Consider the following 14,299-nt stretch of genomic DNA (forward strand, 5'->3'; position numbering starts at 1 on the left):
GGAGCCGGTCTCTGCAAATGTGCCAAGAAATATCCCCAGCTTTGCTCGTGTTCTTAAGTAGAGGGATGAGACATGTAAAGGAGCTCAGGGCAGGGCGTTCTGGTGTCAGGAGGTGGGTTCAGGACAAGGAGTTGGTGTCTGGAGGGGCGAGAGTGGAGTTAAGGAGTCATGCAGGGGGTTGGGTTCGGGGATGGGCTCAGGGACAGGGGTGAGGGTGCAGGAGTCAGCGATGGCAGTGAGAGGGGAAGGGTTCACGGCAGGGTGCTGAAGGGCAGGGGTAGCTTACCAGGGCTGGCCAGTGGTGAGTGTGATTCAGTTCTTGCGGTGGATCCTCACAGGGGCAAGGGACTCCAGGAGCTGGCCCCAGTTTATACCTACTCCCCTCCAGAAAGTGGAGAGGCCTAGCTCTAGGGGTTGGCCCTCGCCTGCAACTGCCCCTGCAGCTCCTGGGGGTTTCGTAGCTCCAGAGTCTGTCAGCATAAAAAGAAGCCAGGTCTCACTGTCTCACCCAGGCTGCACGGCAGGGGCTATTGACAGGCAGCTAAACTGGCACCCCTCTAGCATGCCACCCAGGGGCAACTGCCGTCCCCAGCTGCTACGCCTCTGGGACTAATCGTATAAAATCCGCATCAGTAGGTGTCACATTATTGAGTTTTTATGTGAACAGGAAGATGATTGTTGTAGCCACTGTTGTGTGTTTGTCCCAAATTCTGTGCAAAGTAGGCCAGGTGAGATGTCTAATGAAAGCTTATGCCCTGCTGGTTCTAAGCAGGCTGCTCATATGCTTGAATGATTTGTATATGTAAAGTTATGAACATGGGCTCTGTACTTATATTTTAAATGTTCTCTGTCTGGGAGGCAGCAATTTTCCTCCACCACCTATTGTGAGAAATGGTTATTCAGTAAATGGCTAAGCTAAGTTAGCAATGCTGCATGGACAATGGCTCTCAAGATTGCCAATAAACAGCTGAGCAATGGGGCTGGGAACCTGCAGACCAGCAGTCGCATCATGGCTACTTGCCTAAGGGGATATGGACAAGTCACTTGAACATGTGATCAGCTCCAGTTTGAGCAGTACCATCACTCAGGAGAACAATGGATTTCCCTCCCCATGGGCAAGATTCCAAAAGAACCCTGAGGGTGCCTCTGTCTTGGACTTCAATCCTTGTTATGCACAGAGAGCTGGGAAGGATTTGTTGACCCATCCTCACATAGGATGTACAGGACTCCAGAGATTTTTAACCTAGCAGTTTGTTACATCTCTGCAAAGGGCCTGCAACAAGAACTTGGTGACTGATGTATGTATGATGTTTTCTTTAACAATCCTATTCTCAACCTTTTCTTTTCTTTTTTATTAATAAACCTTTAGATTTCAGATTCTACCGGTTTGGCTCAGCATGCTCTTTTGGGTAATATCTGAGGTATAGATTGACCTGTGCTTGTGGCTGGTCCTTTGGGACTCCAACCTGTTTGGAGTTGGTGAGACTGGTTTTCATAACCTCTAATCTGTGTAAGGTGTGATGCTGGTTGTGGCACAGGTGAAGCTCGGGGGTCAAAGGGGATTGCTTCTGAGACTTCTTGCTGGCTAAGGTGGCAGCTAAAGTCCTCTGTGTGATTGGTTTGATGCCTTATAGGGAGGACCCCAATCTTTGGCTGTAAATAACCCAGGTTTTAAGCAGTTCGCCCTGATTTGACCCTCTCGGTGCCTAGATCCACCTGACATATTACAGTAAGGGCATAGTGGACAACAATAAGCATGTTATAAATAAATGGTTACTTAGACACACATCTGCCTTCTGTGCTTTCTTGACTGTACCTGCATTGTGTCTTGCTCACAAGTTAAATCCACAACACGATTTAAATGCTTAACTTTAAGTGCCTAAATCCAAAATTGTAATTCTCCAAACCCCCGCTTAGCTGTCACCTAACCCTGCAGGCACCTAAGTACCATGGGGTATTTCCTAAAACTCCTAATTTCTGTTAGTGATCATATGAAATGCCTCCTAAGTCCTCCAGCAAGACCTTCCAACTACTCATTTGCCTATTCATTGGCACAGTCTGGGACCTGAGGTTCCCACGAGAGTGTTCTAACCACTAGGCTAGCGAATCACTCACTCACTCTATCACCCAACAAATATTTAGGAGCAACTTCATCCACCTCTCATCTACCCAAAAGATTGAGAGACTACCTGCCTCCCCCCACAGTGTTCTCTATAATCCAGTCATTAGGGAAGGGAGGTGGGAGGCTGGAGTCCAAATCCCTGCTCTGAATCAGATACGGTGGGAATTTGAACATGAATCTCCCACATCCCAGATAAGTGGTAAAACCACATGGCTCTCAGGTGTAAAGCGGGGTGGGAGGAAGGATGGTAGTACACAAAATCGGTTTTCTTGAGAAATGGTTGACTGGTCTTCAGTGTTTAATTCCAGCAGAGGGTTTCTGCCTAGGCATCCAGCCAGGCCAAAATTAGATGGATAATTTCTATGGAGGGGTAGGGCTTAGGCCACACCCCTCTTCTTAGCATTTCCTATTAGCTAGTTTAGACAGTTTTCTGATCAGCATACTGGCTTTTGCAAATCTTATTCTTAGACACCTAACTCTCCCCTAGCACTGATTAGGGTGCCTGGGCCTCTAAATTAGGTCTGGGAATTCCATTGGGCAACAGAGCACCTAAAGTCAGGTGCTGTAATATAAGGGCTGAGTGAGTCTTCTTTGTTGCTATAGCCCTAACCGCCTCAGCACAACCAGCTCAAACATGATGCTACTACTTTTGATGCCCTGTAGCTACCTCAAGTCAACATCCTATTGTTGTCACTTTATCATGTGGGGCCACAGGTCAAGGGGCATGCAATGGATCTTTCACAAGATGAGATAAAAAAAGAAAATCAATTTCAATCCTCAGAAGATGAAACCACTGATGTGTGCAAGCACTGAAGTCTAGAAAGCAGATCTTACAAAGAGACCTGAGGGTGTCTGTCTTTTACCCATATCTTGAGGGGCTGTTAAAGGGAGAATAGTACAGATGTACAATCCACACACTACATCCTTTCTATAACACTGGGGGTAATAATTTTGAACTCATAAGCCCTAAATTAATTGTGAAACAAAAGACTAGTTGGAAATAGTTCCATGATATGTAAGGAAAGTGTGTAACATGTAATTAAATACATTAATAACAACTGTGTAAACTAGATGCTAATTTCACCCACAGTTTCACTTCAGAAATGTGCCTTCTGAAAATGTGCCTTATAGTCCTCTGTTTTAATTAGATACCAACTGCATTTAGACCATTCAAAAAAAATTTCTTAAGCATCTCCGGAAACAATGTACATTGCAAATATGAATCTGAGTATCAACCCAATAATTTCATCTAGTATGATTTTTGCTTAAGTGAGTAAAACAGCAAGAAAAAGAAAAACAATAAATGACACTATTTTCTTCAACCTTTCCATACAATTTTGCATCTTGCAATGGACACGTACTATAACAGTTTCAGAGATGAGCTTCTCAACAATAAAGTATTTTTCTGTTTGAGTGGTTGAAAATAAAGGTGATTAAACATTTTAGTCAAGCATTCAGAATTTGGGCAAATGGGAAATACATTTTGAACAAGAATTTGGATTTTAAAACTATTTTGGTGAAGAATCTAAAGTTTAGCTTATTATACTGAAATTCTCAGTAAAAAACAACTTTGTAATGAAATAAAGCTTAACAATAATCTACAAGTCCAGGATTACTAAAAACCAATAATAATAAAAATAAAACATTATTGTACTAGATTGCTCAGAAGGCTGCTGTGCGCTATCCCCTTTGATAATTTTATTACTACAGTACTGGTTGAATTTCTGTGGTTTGGGGTTCTCAGGACCACAGATGTTCCTGGACTACAGAGTCCCAGTGGCAGAGGTTGCCAACAGCTGGGCACGGAATCAGATGGTGGGGCAAGTGGGGCAGCGGAGCTCATGGGGCACCAGGACCCGCAGCTGGCAGGATCACCGGAGAATGCAAAGCCAGGGGGCCAAACCTTGTTGGGCCAATAGGATGTAGAGCTGAAGAATTAAATCACCCTTCCAATGAATTATATCTCCCAATATGTCATTTATGTAACAATGAATTATAACCATTTTTGGATGAATTTGCCTGTTAAGAATTACCCTGTAAGTATCTGTTGTTGTAACCTTTTATACTGTAACTAAACCCACATTTTAAACAATTAGTACATTGTAACCAGAAATAACTCCATAATGTAAGTCCATATTGTAACCATATTATAACCTCATTGTAACTAGAAATAATTCCATATTGTAAGCATATTGTAACCTCATTTTAAACTCTGTACTGCCTTGACTCTACTTCAAGTTGGCTGTGTATCTAATCTCATTTAGAAGTGTGAATATGTGGGTGTGTTCAACGGGATCAGTCCTAGAAGCCAGACTGTCTATATGACCAGCTGCCAGCACCACCTTGATGGCCAAAGAACAATGAAGGTATGTCTACACTGCAGAGGTTTTTTAGGGTTTTTTTTCCCTTATCCCCCATGTAAGAGTCTGCTATTTCTATTTCTACAAGTCTAACAAAGGCTGCAGGGGCTGTCACAGCTTGCAGCCAGCGAGGCAGCAAAGCTGGCAGAGCCACAAGGCCAATGGGACTCGCAGGGCAGCAACCCAGGCATGCCACAGGAGCTCATGGGGCCATGGAGCCCACAGAACTGCCTCAGCTGGCAGGCCAGGGGCAGCAGTGCCAGGTGGCTGGGAAAAGCAGCCCAAAGGGGAGTTGCCCCCCCCCCCAAAGTCCAGCAATCTCTCTTGTTCGGGATTGCTCAGGTCCCAAGGGTGCTGGATCAGGGAGATCCAACCTGTATTTAAATTGTGGTGGCCCTTAGGGTCTTTCAGTCATATATCAAGACTCTAATGTGCAAAGTGATCCACAACCACAGATTCAAAACAATTATTCCTGCTCCAAAGAATTTACAGTCCCAGTGGTTTTGCCACTTTAATTCACTTAATGGCATATATTAAACCTGATCAATCCAAATGGACTTCCTCCCACAGTTCTTACTAGGGCTACATCTAGACTACAGGGTTTTGGGGGGGTTTTTTCAAAAGGAGATGTGCAAATTCAGCACTAATTTGCATAGCTTCTTCTGATCGCTTTTTCGAAAGCAGGTTTTTTGAAAGTGAAAGTAGTCTGGACATGTTTTTGGGGAAAATACCCTTTTTCAAAAAAACGCATAAACTTTTTTTTTTTAGGAAGAGCGGGTTTTTCAAAAAGGGTTTTTTCCCCTCAAAAAATGCATCCAGACTACTTTCAATTTCGAAAAACCCAGTTTCAAAAAAGCGATCGGAAGAAGATATGCAAAGTAGTGTAAAATTTGCATATCTCCTTTAAAAAAAAAACAACCCGTAGTCTGACGTACCCTAGGTTTTACTATGAAAAACTGTGAGGAGTCCGGTGGCACCTTAAAAACGAAAATATTTATTGGGTATACGTTTTTGTGGGTAAAAAAAAACACTTTGTCAGAGGTATTGGAGAAAACCTGTAACCACCTTAAGACTTTTGAAATTGCACCAATTTCCATTTAATGAATGTCTGTATTAAAGCCTATTATCTCTTTCTTTTTTAACCCAGCTCCATGACTGTGCATTGTTGGAAGTGCAAGAAATCTGGAATCCCTTATCTTGTCTGCAATTTTTAAACAACAACACTATGAGAATAGGGGAGGTTTGCAATGCTATGCATTAGCAGAGAGCCACAAGTAAGTGTGCAAACTTCCATGGACAATTTGACCCCAGTAATCTTTACGCTGATCTACAGTCCAATTGCAGAATTGGGCCCTTAGCAAAGTACACCTTTACATCAGTCTCAAAGGGGTAGCTGTGTTCATCTGTAACCGAAAAAACTTTAAAATGAAGTGGGTTGTGCCCAGGAAAGCTCATGATACCATGTACATTTTTTGTTAGTCTTGAAGGTGCTGCAGAACTATTCCTTGCTTTTTAACCTTTAGATCAGAGCTTTGTTTTTTTAATCACAACGTTCCAAACTGCCAGGAGATTACAGCCTAGGGGAGCTAGCCCTGGTACACAGAACAGCGGATATTTAAGCCACTCACACTATGTCTACACTATAGAGGTTTTTTTTCAGAAAAAGAGCAGTTTTTCCCCAAAAAACTTCACTTAAGTCCACACTGCAATCGTGTTCTTACGAAAGAAAATCGAAAAAACAGAGAGGGTTTTCCGGACATTGGTCAACCTCTTTCTATTGAGAAGAAGCCTTTTTCCTAAAGAGCTCTTTTGGAAAATGGTGCGTGTGGACGGGAAAGAGCAAGTTCTTTCGAAAGAAGAGGAAAGCAGAAAAAGCTCAGATGCCCTGGTGGCTACTCCATCCATAGTAATCACAGCTTAAATGAGAGAGAGTGTCCATTCAATATGGATGGTTTCTTTCGAAATAGCAAATCGCTTTTTTGATGTGCTTTGACACTGTGGATGCTTTCTTTTGGAAGAAGTGGTGTTTTTTTGTTTGTTTGTATTTTACAATCTCTTCCGGAAAAGCTTCTTCCGATAGAAGCCTGCAGTGTAAACGTAGCCCTATTCTTTAAGGTGGTCTACAGTCCAATTGCAGAATTGAAGTGATGTTGGCATGCCCCCTTCTCGGCCCTGGGCTTCTAAATATTTCCAAAATAAATTTCCACCCGACAACCCCTTTTGCTCTGGGTTTTCAGCTCACAATCCATCTTCCGAGAAAGAAAACAAATGCACAGACGAGTGCTTTTACACTGCGCCTTCAGCGAACACAAGCTCCTTATTTAAAAACCCCGCAGACAGCAGCCATACATTCAGCAGGCGCATTATCAGCAAGACAGATTGCAGGTGTGAGCGCGTCTCCCACCAGCCAGCAGCGTGTGCAGACGGGCTGCGCGCCCGGTGGAAGCGGCGCCGGAGAACGGACACCCACGCGGCTTATGCCAGGGTGCACTTTTCGCGGGCTCCTTTGGGGGGAGGTGGAGTTGTCTGCAAAAGCGCTACGCAAATCCGAAACCAGGCGCGGAGGATGGGACTGGCAATGCCCCTCCAGCAAGCAGCCCCCCCCCCCCCCACGCTACTCCGAGCTAACGGGGCGTCCCAGCCGGCAAGCGGTGGGTTTGGGCGGCGCTGTCGCAGGGACCGAACTGTGCGATGCGCTCTCATTGAATGGTGGGAGCAAGTCATTCCTCCCCCCCCCCCCGCAGTGTTTCGTCAGGAGCCCGGGGATCAAGACAAAAAACAATCACCCCACCAGGTCACGTGTGTTGTTTCCTCTCCTCCTGGGTTGGGGGTGAGGCGGGCGTTGCTGCGGGATGGGGGGGGGGGGGTAGGAGCCTCTCTAGGACACCACGTTGCGCGCAGAATGGTGCGGGGCTGGCGAGAGTTCCCACGGGTCGCCTAAAGGCTGGGACAGGGCGGGGAGGGGGAAGAGAGCCGAGGGGGCTTGCAAGGTGCAGCTGGATAGAAACTGCTGCCAGACCGGGGGGGGGGGATTCGAACTGCCCTGCAAGGAGGGGAGAAGGGGGGCGCTTGAAAGGAACCCCAGCACCCCGCCTGCCCCATCCCTTCTGCACGCACAGGCGCCCGCGCCCACGCCCCCAGTGCATAGAGCAGTACGCCCTCCTTGCGGGGCGGGGGGGGGGGAGCAGCCCGCCAACTCTTGGGGGGAGCAATGAGAAGCCTCCCCGCATCACAACTGCACGTGGCAGCGGCCACCCAACTCCAGCAAGGCAGTATCCGGGCGGCCCCTTCTCTCTCTCCACCCCCCCCCCCCGCGCTCCCCCAGGCTCGCCAGCCGGGGAGGGCAGCGCTAGGCAGGGAGAGCCCGCAGCGGCGCTTGCAGCCGACAAGAGGCTGCCCTTCTCGGCGCGCCCGCTGCTCTGCGGGGCCCTGCTTGTGCGCGCAGACCCAGCGCACGGCGTCTTGTCCGCCCCCCCCCCTTCTCCCGGCCACCCCCCGTTTGGCGGGGGGCAGAGACTCGCAGCACTAACCTGCCCGGCAAACCTCGGCGCCCGGCGTCCCTCTGCTCCCCATCGCACGCGCGGCGAGTGGCGGGGTCGCTCCTCACCGCGCACGTGGCGCGGCCGTCCCGGGAGACTCGCTTCGCCGGGCGCCTGCCCTCGCCGACCCGGCCCGCCCGCAGCTGAGGGCGGAGAAGGGCGCTGGGGGCAGGAGGAGGGGATGCTCAAGGGTCGCCGCCTCCTCTCTGGGGGGGGAAAGGGGGCTGCGTGACAGGGAGGGGGCCCGCGGGTGGTGAGCCCCCCTCCGTGTCCTCGGCGGAGGAGGCATCGCTGCTGCCCCCAAACAGTCTTCCCCAGTCGGCTGTGCGCTCCCATGTCTCCCGGGCCCCGCCTTTTTGTGCCCAGCGGGCACGGTGCCATCTACAGCGCCAAGAGGACAATTTTCCTCCTGCTCTTCTCCCAGACAAGTCGTTCCAAGCCTCACCCCACAAGTTCTGCCTGTTGTTTCCTTTCCACAGCTGCCTCCTGTCTTGCCTCACTACACAGGGTGCCACCGATGGCTGCCAACCCTCCCGCATTGTCTTAGAAGCCCCTGGCCTTCCAGATGAACCTTTCGTTAAAGATTACGTCATAAGGCTATTAGCCAGGGGATAGAAATGGTGTCCCTGGCCTCTGTTCGTCAGAGGCTGGAGAAGGATGGCAGGAGACAAATCACTTGATCATTGTCTTCAGACCACCCCCTCTGGGGCACCTGGTGCTGGCCTCTGTCGGCAGACAGGCTACTGGGCTAGATGGACCTTTGGTCTGATCCAGTATGGCCGTTTTTATGTTCTTACGAAATCTCCAGGAATCCCTCCTGGCACAGTTGGCAACCTTAGTTCCAGCTGCTTCCTAGTGGGGGACACAGGGCTGTACCAGGAACCAAGCCGGTAGCCGTCAGCTTCTGTTGTCCAGACAAGGTGCACGTTTTTGAAGAGCCACCAGGGACACCGCACGGCTAGACTAAGATGCAAGAGTCCAAGCAAGGCAGCTAGTCCAGACCTGTGTCAGTTCAGGCAGGTCCTCCACTGTTCCCTCTCCCCCACCACCACATAGGGGCTCTAAGCATTAAACAAGAGAGAGCATTTTACACACTTCTTCCCAGCCATTTTTCACCACTCACTTTGGGGGAAGCTAAATCTGAAACAGCCAATTTAGGGCATCACGCTGCAAACATCCCACAAGAAACAGTTTCGTGAAAAGCTGCGGTAGTATTGCTGCTCCCTGCTTTTCAGAAGACCCCATAATAGCTACTGCTAATGGGGTGTTTTTCTCCTGGCTTCTCTCAGTCACCCATGAAAATTTAGTGAGGCATTGAGGGCTGTTACCTTCAGAGTCAATGGGGTAAGCATATTTAGTCTAATGCACTTGCTGCCAAAGCCCATAGGTCTCCTGGAAGCAGATCAGAAGTCAGGGAGAGACTCTCCTTTCAGCACACAATTTACAACCCATTAAACTTATTCTGTGAAAACCACTTCTGTACAAACAAACTCTTACAAAACAGAGGCTGTCATATACTTCCTGAAAAGATTCACATACAAAGAAGTACATTTGGGAAGTTAGTTCCTCTTTTGATATTTTTCCAGATTTATCTACTCCCAAAAAGGAGATCTGCTAACAAGATACGTTGCAAAAGGAAAAACAATTCAAAGTTGCAAAGGTTTGGCTCTTTCTTCCATTGAAGTCAATGGGAAAATTTCCCTCACATAGCAGTTCTCAAATTTCCTTGCACAACAAAATTACTACACAACCCCAGGAGAGGAGACCAAAGTCTGAGCCTGCCCGAGCCCTGCCACTTTGCACCAAGGGGCCAAAGCTGAAGTTCAAGGGCTTCTGCCATAGGAGTGGGGGCATATAACCTTAGCCCTAGGCAGTAAGGCTCAGCTTTCAGTGTCAGGCCCAGGTGGAGGAGTTTCAGAGTTGCTGGAGTCCAGGGCTAATGCACAGGCCTGCTGACAGTGAGCAACTGCCCTACCGCCCAGGGATTCAAAAGGAGTGCAGCTGTGTTCCTTACCTTGACTGTTACTGAGTTTCAGGAGCCTTCCCACAATGTCCCATATGGTGTCTGTGCTGACACAGAGTTGATTTAATTACATTGACCATGACTCTATGCCACTCAGGGAGATGATGTTACTAAATTGGTGTAGAGAAGCACTTACATCAGTAAGAACCAAAAAAAGACACTTTCTCAGCCAGATCCACACAAGGCAGCTTACTTCGATCCACCCACCAGCACAGACCAGGCTTCAGTAACAATAGAAAGAACAGTTTAGATAAGAGTAGTTAATTCTATTCTCATTGCTGAAATTTATTGATGCAAGTCACACTTCCTTACATATTTTTTAAAATGTAAAAGAATGTAATTGCTCACCAGATTGTAATATGAATGCAAATGAACTTGCTGTAATTATACTTTGCAATTGTCTACTTTAAAAACTAAGAAAATAGAACAGACCCGAAAACTAATTTGAACTGCAGTTCTTCATTGTACCCCTGCATTATGCTAGAGTTACTATAAGCAATCTGTTCCGTTTTAATGTAAAATATTTTTAGTTTATAACTTTGCATCACAGGAACCCAAATGAGACCATTTAAATGTTCATAGATATTTTCCAAGTGAGCAGTGTGACAAAGACATGAGATACAATATAATAATTCAGTTTAAGGGAGTCTGAAAGTGCTTGATAATCTTTATCCAGGAACCTTAAGTAAATTCAACATTTCTCTATTCTGTATTCTAGTCACACTTTATACCATCACAGAGTTCTCTCTCAAAAAATGAGAGATTAATGGATAAACCCACAATAATCTATACAATACAGGCCAAAGGAGAGGTTATTCCATGGCAGGGTGTGACTAGTTAGGGGAATTGAGAGACCCTAACCAGAAATGCCTCTATTATCATTGCATAATAGGAAGATACCACACAAATAAAGTGATACAGTAAACAGCCTTTTGATATGCTGAATGGTTGCCCTAGTTAAAGTGTCAAGTCTTCTCTTACAGCATTTAATGATCAATAGAGTAACCAAAAGGCAAGCAGGACTTCACTCTCAATGTTCTTTTACCTTTCAAATAAAGAGGTAAGGATCCACCATAGTACTTTTTTTCTCTAGTAAGAACTGGTAGAGAGAGGGATGGATGCAAAATAAAGCCAAAGGCACATACCAGACCTGTATGCAGGATTTTTTTTGGAGATGTGGACTGCAAGGGTGTGAATTTACTCCCCATGGTCCCTCAAGTAAGTGGGGAAATCAGCCCCAGCCTTCCCCCAGTCGGCCAGAGCATGGGGGAGGGAGGCTCAGGTAGTGCACCTCTCTTCACTTCCCCAGCCAGTCGGAGCATGCTTACTTGGGGAACCATAGAGTGGTGCTTTCACACCTTTCCCCTCCCTCCTCTTCATACTGGCCTGCATACAGTCTGAACTGCTCTAGTCCAGCACTCCCTGGTCTAGCAGCATCCAAGATCCGGCATGATTTTAGTTGGCCAGATGCCCTCTCACCATGGACAATACCAAACTACCAAATTTCCCACAGTCCCATAAAATGGGTTTATAGCCATCAGTCCTAGCTCTCAGTACTCTTGGCTATTATCTAGCTCTAATTTACCCCTAAATGTCTGCTAAGAGCCCAGTAAGAAGTGAAAGAATTGGTAATGCTGCTAGACAATATTGACCTCCCATGGTTTGGCAAATTCTCCGGTTCAGTACTGGTCAGGTCCTGAAGGTGCCAGACTAGAGAGGTTTAACCTGTAGTCTTGTCTGGCAGATAATTTTTGCCATTATAGGTGACTGGCAATTTTTTTTTAATTAGACTTGTGTGCTTTTTTGTTTCTTTGTGATATACAGAAAGGCCCAAAAGACTTCCTGCCCTCTCTCTTATCTCTCTCGCTATCATTTTTTTTTTTCTGCAGGACAACAGAGTTCCGCAAACGTCGCCCCGCCCCCACCTGGGACTCAGATGCTTTGGGCCCCACCAGCCCTGCACGGGCAGCACCCTTAGCTGCGGCTAGGCTCCCCTCCCCAACAGTAGGCCTGGGGCTCAACCCTTTCCAGCCACTTGGGGCAGAGCCAGGGCTGGTGTGCCACAACCTCTTCCCTCCCTGGAGGCCAGAGTGGGGGGCGGGGACAGGAAGAAGGGGGGTTAGGTTTAGGCCTGGGAGGGAGAGAGCGAGAGCTGGATCGGGCAGGGGAATGGGGGAAGAGCTGGGGCTGGTGCAGTCTGGACCCGGCCCATCCCAGTTGCCTACCCCTTTAGAGATGGGGGTTGGCAAGCATAGCCCCTAGTTTTCCTGAAAGAGAAAAAAAATCTTATTTTTCTTAACATTAGAAATACCAGGATTGTCAAATCTCATATTCCCTCATTTTGCTAGAGGGTTTCTTGAGAGCATGTTTACTATAAATAAAGCTCCCACCAAGTTTAACAGTATAAAATGAGGCCCTAACATTTTCCTTGAAGGGATTGAGAATGTAGAATCTTTAACAAAAATCACCTTTTATCTAGAATGTTAACTAGTCATTGAAGTTAACAAAAACAGAGTGTTGTAAACACTCTCAGTAACAATCTCGTCCTTTCCAGTATTCAGACTCTTGGATCTTTAATGTCATTATTTCACTAGATCTCCAGTCATTGGAGAGTGTGTTGGCGGTCTCTTTCCAAACATTTTTTTTATTGATGAACATGTACTGTAATCCTTCCAGACTGCACATCTACGCAAGTGAAGAAGTGACCATATTCTTAAATACCACTCACAATTTATATGCCCTTAACATTTAATGTGTTCCTTGAGGAAAAAAATGACATATTGAGTTCATTTTGACCTACATCACATCAATAGTTTAGTATCTGAGCAAACAAAACACAATTAGAAAACAAAACAAACAAAAATACCCTTTTCTGACCTTGAAACTTTTTGAAAAATTGCTACAGGGGGAGGGGCTTATATCTCCATAACTTCTTGTTCAAATGGATCCAAATGTAGGTTACTGACCCTATTCTGGCCCTGTAAAAGAGTCTTGACTAACTCACCACAAAAAAGGGCTACTGTCGCCCGTGTTTATTGGTCACCGGGGCCAGTCCTATAGCCCTAGGCACAACCCGCAGCGTAAACCCGCCCTGTCCCCAGTCCCTTGTTTACACTGATGAACGCCCGAGGCTGCCTTTCCGGCCAGCGGAGTAGGGGGGTTCGGGCCCACCCCCTCTCTGAACCCCGGCCCAGGGCCCTGAAGGCAGAGACTCACGGTCCCTCCCTAGTGGATGGTGGAAGTACCCCAAAACACTCCCGCTCACGGGCTCCACGACCCCGCCCTGGGCCGCTTCCTACTCCGCCCTTTCCTAAAGGCCAGTCCGGTCCGCGTCTCCCAGCCTCACCTCTCCTTCCTTCTGCTCCTCGGCTCTCCGTTTCTCCCTCCCCCTCTCCGCGGTGTCAGACCCGGTTTTAAATCCCCTGCCGGCCCTGGCCCCGCATGTCATTTCCTCCCCGCCGCCCAGCAACCCCTCCTTCCCCCGTGACGTCACACGCTGGCGCCTCCCTAGCTCCTCCTCTCGGGGCCTCGCTCAGAGGCACCCCTTGCCCCCCGTCGCTCACCGCGCCGAGCCCCTGCCCGGCAGCACGGCCCGCGGTCCCGGCGGCGCGCCGGCTCTCCACCCCCCAGCACGTCCATCCGTCGTCACCCTGGGAACCCCGAGTGCGGGACGGGAGCGCCCCATCACAGGCCCCTTCTGCAGAGTACCAAATTTCAAAAGAATCTGACTAAGCATGTTGATTTTGAAGGACTAAAAAGATATTCTTTATACAGATATTGTGATGTAATCTTTGCTACAGTGGTATTACCACATCACTATAATTAGGAGCTAGTCTAACTTCAGCCTGTGTAAATGGTAAGCTTATAAATCACTAAGCAATAAAACACAGAGATACTCTTACTGCACACAAAGAATGTCTATTAACATTAATGGAAATTAGATACCCCTCAAGGAGGTAAATATCTCATTTTCATTAAATGGGTTGATACATCTAGGGCTGTGGTAGTAATAAAGAGATGCTGAGCAATATTAGAGAGAAAATCTGAGAAATGTCTGAAAAGGATTTCGGCGTGCCACTTCCAAAGACTCCAAAAGGATTCTAAAAATGAGATAGACACATTTATTGCATTTTACCTGATTCTGGGATGATTTCAGAGCTGGCATTCCAATATGTAAACAGCAACTCAGCTGTTATCTCTGCTTCTGACATCCTACTGAAGTAAAACAACACATACAATATCCTTGGCTAACTCA

General features: G+C 47.3%; 1 protein-coding gene across 16 annotated transcripts in view; it reads right to left on the reverse strand.

Annotated features, from left to right (window-relative positions):
- The window catches only part of DAB1 (DAB adaptor protein 1), a 772,627-nt gene that overhangs the window by 294,120 nt on the left and 464,208 nt on the right, over positions 1 to 14,299 (reverse strand). For 7 of the 16 annotated variants that reach the window (XM_075936060.2, XM_075936067.2, XM_075936061.2 and 4 more), the window contains exon 1: positions 8,013 to 8,183. The exons of 1 other annotated variant lie outside the window; for it this stretch is intronic. The gene's annotated coding sequence lies outside the window, so the exon portion shown is untranslated. Of the gene's footprint in view, positions 1 to 8,012; positions 8,184 to 14,299 lie in introns of those variants that run through there. 8 more of the 16 variants (XM_075936071.2, XM_075936072.2, XM_075936065.2 and 5 more) reach the window with 3 other exon arrangements.

This window comes from Pelodiscus sinensis, chromosome 9, assembly GCF_052426305.1.
Source record: "Pelodiscus sinensis isolate ZL-2025 chromosome 9, ASM5242630v1, whole genome shotgun sequence".
Classification (NCBI taxonomy): domain Eukaryota; kingdom Metazoa; phylum Chordata; order Testudines; family Trionychidae; genus Pelodiscus; species Pelodiscus sinensis.